This window comes from Ciconia boyciana, chromosome 8 (genome assembly GCF_034638445.1).
Source record: "Ciconia boyciana chromosome 8, ASM3463844v1, whole genome shotgun sequence".
NCBI classification, from domain to species: Eukaryota; Metazoa; Chordata; class Aves; order Ciconiiformes; family Ciconiidae; genus Ciconia; species Ciconia boyciana.
In genome coordinates, this window is record NC_132941.1 from 23,322,080 (window position 1) to 23,332,494 (window position 10,415).

Genomic DNA, 10,415 nt, shown 5'->3' on the forward strand with positions numbered 1-10,415 from the left:
GCACCATTTTATTTAATCATGGTGGAGTTTTGGTATCTACAGGAAAAAATCCTGGAACTGGAGTGTATTTTCATGATCAGTGACTACAGAGCGGTATAAAATGTCTGCACTGCTTCTTTCCCTTTCAGCCTGTGCCTTTGAAGTCATGGTAACAGCTTTTGGATTCAAATCCTCTGATGAGACTCCTTGATTTATTAGGTAAAACATCTGGAAAAAATGAAGACTTGTGGCAGTGTAAAACCTCCAGAAGGAGAGGAGAGAGGTTTCATCTGAACAGTACTCCTGTCAAAAAGCAAGGAAACCTGAGCCCTGGCAACTTGCTTAAGGTTGCTCCGAGGTTGAAAAGCTCCAGCTCAGAATGGGCCTGTTCATGTTTCACCCACTGGCCCAGAAACCAGCAGCAGACTTGGTGGAGGCTGCAAGCAGAGAGAGGAACGTACATCAGCTAACAGCCCTCGGTGCTGGGACCATGCCATAGCTAACTAAATGATTTTCATACGCTCTTGCAGCTTGAATGTCGGTAGCAATTCTGCCCTTGACATTAATAAGGTAGCTCCTGTTATAAATCACTGCATACTGTGGGAGCAGTATGAAATGTAAAATACCTGCCTCTCTCCCGCAAAGAAAAAGGCAACAGTGAAATACAGATGGGCCAGAAATACACTGTTCAGGTCATCTACGCCGCATTGCTGCATGAAGAGGGGTGCCAGGGTGACTTTTCCATTCCCCAATTACAACAGTCCATGCGAGTAAAGGAATGTTGGCTTCAGCAGGAGGAGAAAATTACCAGCCTTGGCTAGCGCTGATTTGAAAGGAATAAAACCTGTACAGGTAACAAACAAGGAGACAGGCATTTTGTGAAGTGGATTTCTTCTTTTATTTGGAATCAGCCTTGAAGTAAGGCAAAAAAAAAGAGAGGAGAAAGGGAACAGCAGGAACAGCTTGCTGTGCTTTGGAATTACTGCTAATGGCTTCTTCTATGAAATGTGTGTGCGGGGGCACATGTGTGTGAGCATGTCCATGTGCATCTGTGCATATCTGTGTAAGATATTTGTTAGATGAGGGCAAACCTAGAAATCATGGAGGTACTTGACTCAGAATTATTTACTCTCTCTGCCTCCTCCATACAACAACCCATGTTCCAAATCTCAGAGCTCACGCTCTGGGGAAAATCCCCAGAGAGCCATCTTTTGACAGTTATTTTTCCATCTAAATCCCCCTTCCAGCAATTTGAATAATACAGTTCAAACGCTAGCCTGAGTGCCAATGTTCTTTTTGGAGGGGGTGTAGGACCAGTGGAGGAGGGGGAGTTTGGGAAGTATTTTTTTAATCAGATAAATTATTGCTGGGAAACCAGCCACTTCTCTCCATTCAATTTATACTCTATGGGGAATCCATCTAATACCCCTTCTCTTAGTGTGAAGCAGGACCAGCGAGATGCTGTATCAAACCAGGGAGGAACGGAAAAGATGGGATGGAGTGCAGGGAACGAGCAAACAACTGGAGGAAGGGGCTATGCAAAAGCCAGCGGACAAGAAGCAAAGCCAGAGAGACATGTATGCAGCTCCTCAGACAAGGGAGGAAAGGAGAAAATGTTTTTGCTCGTTTCTCTGCTGGCAAATTGGAGCAGGCTCAAGCGTGCGCAGTGTGGGCTGGGAGTGGGATGAGATGGCTCTGAGCTTCAGGGCTGACGTAAGGAGCTTTTCACCTGCAGGGAGGTGGCGCAGCTCCAGGCAGGTCGGTAGCTGTGCGGGATGGAGGTTCCTATCAGGCACTGCTTGAGTTTGCAAAATGAATTTAGTGATTTCACACTGGTTCCCAGTGGAACTGGGAATGTGCCAGTTCACCTCACCATTGTAATTGGAACTGGTTAATGCTTTGCTGGCTGGCTGAGAGAAGCCAAGGACTGGGAACAGAGACAGCTCCCAGCACATCAGGTTTCAGACATGCTTGCAGGGCAGCATGTCTGGGAAGCTTGCCTTGCTGTCTGGGCATACCTTTTATTCTTGTTTGTATTACTTGAACACCTAAGGCCCCAACCAAGACAAGGCTCCATTGTGCTGAGGCGCTGTATGTACACGCAGCGAGAGACGGGCTGTGTCCTGAAGAGCTCCTAGTCTAAACAGAGAGACAATTAGAGGTGGGGAGTGGAAACAGGTGCACAGAGAAAGGAAATGATTTCTCCAAGCTTGCTGAGTGAGTCAGTGTCCAAACCAAAACCAGAACCCGGTGCCTGATACCAGGCCACAGCACTTGCTTCTCTTTCACATGCTAACACCAATTTAGTCTGTAGGCTTCCCACTCTATCACTTCTCAGCGACTATAAATGCATAGAGAGTTTTTAAAGAATTACAGGGTAATGACACCTGAATGGGTGTCATGGCACACTTTTCTGCCCTTTTATTCTTGTACAGAAGGAAGAATGAAAAGCTTTAGTGGGAGGGTTGGCGGTAAGCTCAGGAGACAACGAGACTTCTGAGGAAGATTTCCCAGACTCTGGGAGTGACTACAGTACAAATAATGGTGGAAAATAAAGGAATTGACTCAGCAGGAGGCAAAGGGGAACAAGTGGAAGAGTAACTCTGCTCTGGAAAGCTACAAGGAGAATATGACACACAAAGCAGAAAAGAGAAATAAGGCAAAAAAAAAATTCAGACGTGATAGTCTGCATTTCGGATAGCTTCCTTCTGACGGCCTGACTGTCAAAAAACTGCTGAGCACCTGTTCTCAGGAAATCAGGCCTTATGCAGAGTCCAGTTATTTTTGGCCCAAAACAAACAAAAGAGACTCTTTTAATTCAGAGCTCATTTCCATCTGCCATAACAGACGACAGGCTTTCGCCAGTCCCCCCTGATTTTCTGTCTCCAAATCTAAGCTGTGTGAAGGTGTCGTTCCTGATACTATAGCTTCCTTTCCCAGGCAAAATTAATGCTTAAAGCAACACAGATCTAAACACATAATTAAAACCCCTCTAGCCCACCTACCAAATAAACTTATTTTCAGACTTCAATTAACCTCTGAGGTTATTACTTGGAATTACAGATCTCCCTAGAAATGCCGGAACTGCTAGTGCCAGGATGAAGTGAGCCCACTTGTTCTGCAAGTGCCAGGTTACAGGGACTGTCTTAACCTGTAGTGGTTCTTGTCCAGCTGAGACATTCTCGTGAAAAAAATTAATAACTTTTTGGCATTTTCCCCCTCCTTTCTAGGAAATGGAGAAAGTGTTATCTCTTCCTCCTCAGATATTTCTTTCTTGTATTTTGAGTCCCCAAACAGATGTACTTTAATAAAGTACTGCCCATTTCAGAGGCTTTATCCGGGACTGGATGAACTCTGGTGGTACGTATATTTAAGCCGCTTTGTGCATTTAGTTGTCCCTAAATGTCTTTTTGGGAATCTGTTCCAGATTCTACTCATTTTAGATTAAGACTCAGGGACTCAGTAATCTCTCCCCTCCCAATCCCCAAGAAAAATAGAAACACCAACTCTACAACCCTAGATCAAGCACAAACCTCTCTAAAATCCCAACCTGGAACCATCTTTCATAGGTCTGTTTTCTCTGTGACTCTTGCACTCCACAGGATCTGCAGTAGTCTCCCTGTCTGAGGAAAGAAAACACATCACATGAATTGGGACCTCTTCTTGACAGGAACAAGGTGGAGGGGCTGCTCTTTGCCAGCAGGTACACATTAAATTGCTGTTTAAGCCTCTCCAACATTTCTGGGGACTCACTGGGCTGTGGGAGTTTTGGACTGCTCCATTCTTCCACATTGGTTATCATCTGTCATTTCTGTTTCACCTGATGCTATGTGGTTTATATAGAAATCTCTCTGGGCTCAATAAACTATGGAAGCGAGCCTCCTTATTCCATTTCCTTTCTTTTCCTGTCCCTCTTCATTAATTTCCTGGCTCTAAAGCTAAGCAACCAAGTCCCCCTGGGTTCACTGCTAAGCAAAGGATGGCTAGAAATGTCAGGAAAAAGGGTCCTGCCCAAGCATGAAAGAAAAGTAAGGAGGAGTCCCCAGCCCTCTAACAGGGGAAGACACCTGCCTGCTTGCTTCACTTTTAGGGTCTATTACACAGAGGGTAAGGAAAGGACAAGAAAAAACAGAATTTGTATAGCCAGGGATCTATGTCCCTTCGAGAAACAGTTCATGTACTGCTTCTTGGGGACAGCTAGAGGGACTTGGAGGTTTGTCAACACCCAGCCTGAAGGCCCTGACAGGTTATGTCAGCACTAGGCTTTTCTTCCCATTTCCCTTGTGACTGTCCCCTTGGTGCACCTGCGGGAGCAGACACGGCATGATAGACAGACCGGCTACCCACACTTCACGCATGAGGCTGATGCACCCTGGTTCTCTTCACCGTCACTCTGCTAATGGAATACGTGGAGCAACAAGTGGGTCCCTGAGAAGCCGAAGTACCCAAGCCAGATTATTAGGGAATGAGATCCCACAGATAATCTTCCTCCCTGCCCTTCCCCACAGCATTCCTGCTCACTTCCACGTCCTGTATGTGCTTGGCTGGACAAAGGGCAGCACATGTTAGTTTGGAGCAGCACGTGTGCTGCCTGGCCAGCTGGCTGCTGCTGCTTCTCTGAACGGGTGCATGGCTGAGTTTTCTTCCACCAGTGGGGACTCTACTTTGGGTTTCTTCTTCCTCCATCCAGCTGGAAACCTTCAGGTAACTTGTGGGAATTTTGTTATCAATGAAGTTACTCACAACTCTGATTGACTGACAGTTTCAGAATTAATTCAAGGGGAGGGAGGAATGATAGAAAAACAGTAGGATACTTCTTTAGAAACCAAGACTAAAATGCTAGCGGAAAAGGGCAGCTGGAAATCTTGTTTTCATCACCCAAAAATTCCCTGATGCTGGAAAACATACCCCCCTTTCCCATATTCTCCAATTTGCTACAAGTTCTAACATGAACAGCTTCTGTTGGGAATAGCTGACTGTGCTAGAATATGATAGTTGCTGTTCTTACGCTGTCCTCCCCTCCCCAGATTATAACATTTCAGCCCAGAAAACAAAAGTTGCTCAGTGTTTACTAACCATTCTGCTCCTTTCCACTACGCAAGGACCTCTGTGGGAGAGCCAGATCTCTGCTGTTTACAAGCCCATCTGCTTCTGTTGCTTTTCTTCACCTGAAGTTAGAATGTTCTGTTCAGGATATTCGTTGCAGTTGTGTTGGGAACTGCAAAGAGCAGATGCGGATTTCAGGTGGTAAGCAAGCAGCATGAAGAGAAGAATACAAATCTGTTCTCATCTAAATAGCCCTAAAAATAATTTTAAAAAAAAGAACAAGATGAAAGAGGAAATTCCAAAAAGCCAACGATGGTTTCAGCAGCACAATCATTCCAAGGAGTTTTTCTTATATTTTCATGAGAATTTGAACGTTTAGAACCAGAAGTGAAAAAACACAAGCGCTCCAATGATGGTTTCCCTGAAATTACGCTGATCCCTCTGGTCTCTGCATTTTAAAGTCTCCTATAGGTAGAGCTACAAGACTCTACTTTGCCCAAACCTGTACTGCTGCTGTGAGCTGTTTAGTCGAGAGTTCTCCATGTAGTTTAACTCAAGGCCACATGTTTCCAGGAGTAAGAGGGGACCCTTGGGAGTCAGAAGGAGATTGGAAATGTCTGTCTGCCCCTAATGACTTCAGTGGGGTGCCCAGAGACTAACCCAAAACCAGAGCTGCTGTCCTTACAGCCTGAGCCTGCAAGCATGGCTGCAGGAGGGACCAGAGGGGGCTCTCCAGAGTCTTATGCATTTAAACACTCTTTGTAGCCCAGTACGCTGCTAGTCAGCTAAGCACACTGTGCAACATGCTTGGGCAGGCTGCTGCAGACATCCACAGGCTCTGCAAGAGGCAGCTGCATGGACGGGAGGCAGACAGGTTGAGGAGCATGCTGTGCTCAGAGACACTGGTGTAGATGAAGTGAATACCTATGAGACCCACGACTCCATTGTGCCACAGCCGCTGTGTGTGGCTCAGCTGGTGGAAAGGGGCTGCACTGCTATGTCTGGGGGTGCCTCAGCCGACGGGGATCAGCAGACTGCGGCAGTCACTCTTTGCTCCCAGCTGCAGGCTTCCAGTCCACAGTGTTGGCACCTGGCTTGGAAGAGAAAACAGAAATTGTTGCTGCTCCTGGCCCTTCTGAGTGTTAGTGAAAATTACAAGAGCCCAAAGAGAGGAGGTGAACTGCCCCTTACCAGATCACATCAGAAAACATACGTGACTGAAGTATCTTTGCTCCAGCCCTTGCTGTGTTTTACACCTCAAGTTGCTAATTCAGGCCAAGAACTGGCTAAAGGAAGGGAGAAGCAGCAGCATTCGGGATGGTCTCTGAGCTGTGCCGTTAGCTTTAGGAAGGTGAGCCTGTCCACAGAGACATTTGCCGTTCTGTGTGGCAGAGCTGGTCTGGCATTTCACAGAACAAACATACACTGGAAGTTCACACTGTGTGTATGGACAAAGACTAAGGAGTAAGTACTGGAAGGTGGAGAGGACACAAGATCTCAGGGAGGAATAGCCCACTACAGGTTCCTTCTAACTGTCCCTTCTGTACCATCGGATCACAGTTTATCTGCTGCACCAGTTCAGGGCCAGAAATTTGCCTGGTTTAGACAGGAACATGATGTCCCAGTTGGCAGCTTCCTGGCCCTGCCCTACCAGCACAGCACAACTTGCACTGATCACGTCCCAAGTCTTGAGGCTATTGAGAAAGGAGGCTGCAAGCTCCCGGGAAGGGAGGAGCTTGCCAAGGCAGCCACTCTGCTTGGATGTGCAACCTGCGGAGAACATTTCCTTGCCTCTGCAACACCAATATCCCTTCCCCAGAAGATGAGTGGGCTTGGACTACTTCTTTTTGAGGACTTCACGGTAACTGAGTCCAGTGCAGAGGGAGATCTGAAGACCTCAGACCTGCTCAATGGTACCGAATCAAAGGCTGGTTTAGCTTCCCATGGCTTACACCCTGCACCTCTGAGAACTGCAAATGCTTCATTCCCAAGCTTCAGCAGAGCTCAGCTCTTCGGTGGCCTCTAAAGCAAACTGCTTGATTTACAAAGACTCACATTGGTGCTAGCAAGGTGCTAGGAAGTTCTGAAAACCTCATCTTTAGTGGGTGAGGGGAGAAAGACTGAAATTAGACTTTGCAAAACGTTCCTGTCTCGTTCACTCCCAAGGAATCTTCTCTTTCAGCCTAACTGTTCCTCGGAATAGCTATGTATAACACCCAGGCAGAAAACAGTGCCTTTAGCAATGCTGCAACTCTCCGGACCTAGATCAGGACCTCTCAAGCACACATGCTCTTCATTAATGCTAATCCAGGAGCAGAAATGATCCGAGAGCAAAACCTCGGAGAGGATTAAGTACACAGATACTGCCTCATCAAGCTGTGATGCAGGGAGGGATCCAACCTGAACTCCCTCCAAAACACGCAGTCAGATCTGGTTGCTCTGGTTTGGACCCGACTCTGGCAAGATGGAAAGCAGTTCAGCAAGACGTTGAAAGAGAGGAGCAGAAAGAAAGGAAAACAGTCCACTCCCTCTTCCCCCCAAAAATGCAGCATTTCACTTCTGGGGCTGTAGTGTGCACAATAAACTTGTCTCCCTTCCCTCACTCTGGGTTACATTGTTCGCTTTCCTGCAAATTGTTTCCACATTCTGTATAAATAATCCCAGTGCCAGCGAGGGGGAGGGGGAGAGTGCAGGGGTGCGTGGAGAAGGGGTGGGAGGAAATCAAATGTCTTTGTTACTTTTGAAAAAGAAGGTGGAGGATGCTGAGAAGCAGTTTGGAGCTGGAGCCTTGGCAGACCGAGCAGAGAGTTGCCATCGAGCTTGCATTCAGACCTGGAGGAAGAAGAGTAAACAAGGGGGAGATTATATATAATTATAGACAATCATGTTGCTGGGGGTAAACAGGAATCAAAAGCATGGAGGCACTGAAGTCTGGCACGTCCCCAAGCACAGAACAGAAGCCAACCAGTGAGAGGCAATGTGGCTGGAAAGTGCTTCCCTTTGGGCCTGTTTTCAGTTAGCTCAGGGGCTGGGTTTTTTCTCCTCTCTTTTTGGCTTGAGGCATTCCCCCATAAAGAGAGGAGCCCGTCCAATGGGAAACAGAAGCCAAACTGAAGTCAGCAGAATCCTTGTCTGCAACATTAATAGATTACTCCATGAGAAACGTCAGAAACATTTGGAAAAGATACAGCCTGCTTAGGTCAGCAAAAACAACAACAACAGGAATTTCTGAACAAAAATGGCTTTAGAAATGCTCCAGAAGCTGTGCCTGCATGTCCTGCAGGCAGACTGTCTTCGCAGGATGCAAAGAGTGAACTGCAGCTAAAGGTGGCAACATGGGTCCTGCTCACAGTTCCCGTGTATCCCGGGTTTGTGACAAAAAGGTGTCAGGGCCCCTCAGCCGCCTTACCTGCCCCCGGTGTGCGTGGCGCTGAGCCCATCTGGGAGAGCCATCCATTTGGCATAGCCCTCTCCTCGATTTGCTGCAAATCAAAGGCAAAAGAATGAGCCGTCAGCCTGTACCATGGGACACCCCTCGCTCCCTCCCGCCTGCCTGTGCATCTGCAGAGGGAGTAAGTGGGAACCGGAGTGTGATGGGTCCCTCCCTCTGCCACCTGCCTGCTCGGCAGCGGGCACGAAGGGAGGCACGGGAGGCCTCACCACGCGGCAGGACAGCGATCACCCCCACCACCTGCCCGCCTTTGCTGGGGAGCAGCAGGGGCAAGCAACGGGGTGCCTAGCTTGTTCTGCCTCACTGCCAGAATCGCGCTCTCCCAGCAGACCGGCCACAGCTTTGCTTTTGCAGACCCTGGGAGAGGGAATTAAAAAAGACTCGGTAGGTAGCGGAGATGGCTCTGGCCGTAGTCAAACGAGCAGGCTCTGATGCTACAAGTGCTGTAGCTGAGACAGGGGATGCTGAGCTGCCTCTGTGCAGGTCTCCCCGAGTGCTTAACGGTGCCCTGCAAAGGGGCAAGGAGGGGGAAATGATGAAGAAATAAAGCCAAGAAGCACAACTAAAACAAAGGCAGATGGCCCATAACTGTTGTGGGGGTTTTTTTGAGGAATGACTTGGGGGGATTAAAAAAGAAAAAGAAAGCCTCGTTTGTCATTCTTTTCCTTTCCTTGAAGGCTCTGGAGAGTTAGAGGGAAGGCGACATCATGACGAACAAAGGACAGCAACCTCAGACGGTGACAGGAGGATTGTTTAGCAAGGCAGTGTAAAAAGCTCTCTCCCAGGCACTATTTTAAATCCGAATAGCTTACAGCCCACTGAATTCTTAAGCCATTTTCCTGATCTCTCAACTGTTCTTCACTGAGAGCGCAAGCAGATATTTCAAAGCAAAAAAGCAGAGAGGAAAAATAAATATATATAAGAAATAACCAAACCTGTGTTTAGAATCTGTGTAACAGCACAGGAAGCAGGGTATGCTCACAGGCTCTTCCACTTTCTCCCTTTCAGTACAGGTGCTCTAAATGTCCTTTCTCCTAAGGAAAGAAAATGGATTTTTAAAGGAAAATGACATTTACTCTATGAGAACAGTGTCACAGTTTGGTGAATGATATTACCTGGCTATCTGGGTATAGTATTTTGTGTATTTTCTGTGAATTCATCATTGTGGGCATTTTTCCTCCAGGATTTCTTATACTGACAAACCCTTCACCAGTGCTGTGTACCTGTGTGTGTGCATATATGCATGTGCATAAGTGCAAGATCTCTCTGCTGGCCATGTAGAAACTGTTCAGGTATCACAGATTAGGTCGGTCTAAGCATAAAACAGGAGTCATGTTCATCTCAGAACTGCTGGAAATAGATCAGAAAGAGCAGAGGGAATGGAATTGGGAAAAAGACAGTAACAGGTTAAAAAAGGCATTTGGGGTCCAAGTCTTATCTGCTATAAATTTACATTGACTCTGTGAGGTAATATTTAAGCAATCTACTCCCAGACCAAGTTACAGCAGCTGCTTCCAAATATCCCAGACATTAGTGTACAGAACCAAGAATACCAGATAACAGAATGATATAAAAAATAAGCTGACCATGTCCTTTAAACACGTGCCCATATGCCAAGCTGGACAGAAACAGTGTCGGAAGTTTAGCAATATGGTGAGCCAGACTGACAGATCTGGACAGATTATATCCACTTTACTTTCTCTTTCATTTATACGTGACCAAGAAGGGAGAAGGATACAGAACACTTGTCCCGATGTTCTGTCAAAAATGAAATGAGGTTACCTGTCTCCTGCAAGCACAGATGAACATCAATCACAAAACCCTCATAAAGGCATAAAACACAGTCCCTCAATGTTATTAGAAAGCAAGAATTAAAAGTTTATCAAGATGGAAAGAGCAGATCCTCAAGGGAGAATGGATTTCATAAGCAATCAGCAAA

At 46.8% G+C, this 10,415-nt stretch overlaps 1 long non-coding RNA gene across 1 annotated transcript; it reads right to left on the reverse strand.

Moving 5' to 3' along the window:
• Window positions 1-3,516: 3,516 nt before the first annotated feature.
• On the reverse strand, window positions 3,517-9,512 carry LOC140655778 (uncharacterized). The gene is made up of 6 exons (XR_012043867.1): window positions 9,412-9,512; window positions 8,435-8,507; window positions 7,764-7,857; window positions 5,950-6,119; window positions 5,056-5,197; window positions 3,517-3,602 (listed from the first exon to the last, which is right to left on the reverse strand). It is a non-coding gene; the product is annotated as an uncharacterized lncRNA (long non-coding RNA).
• Window positions 9,513-10,415: the final 903 nt, after the last annotated feature.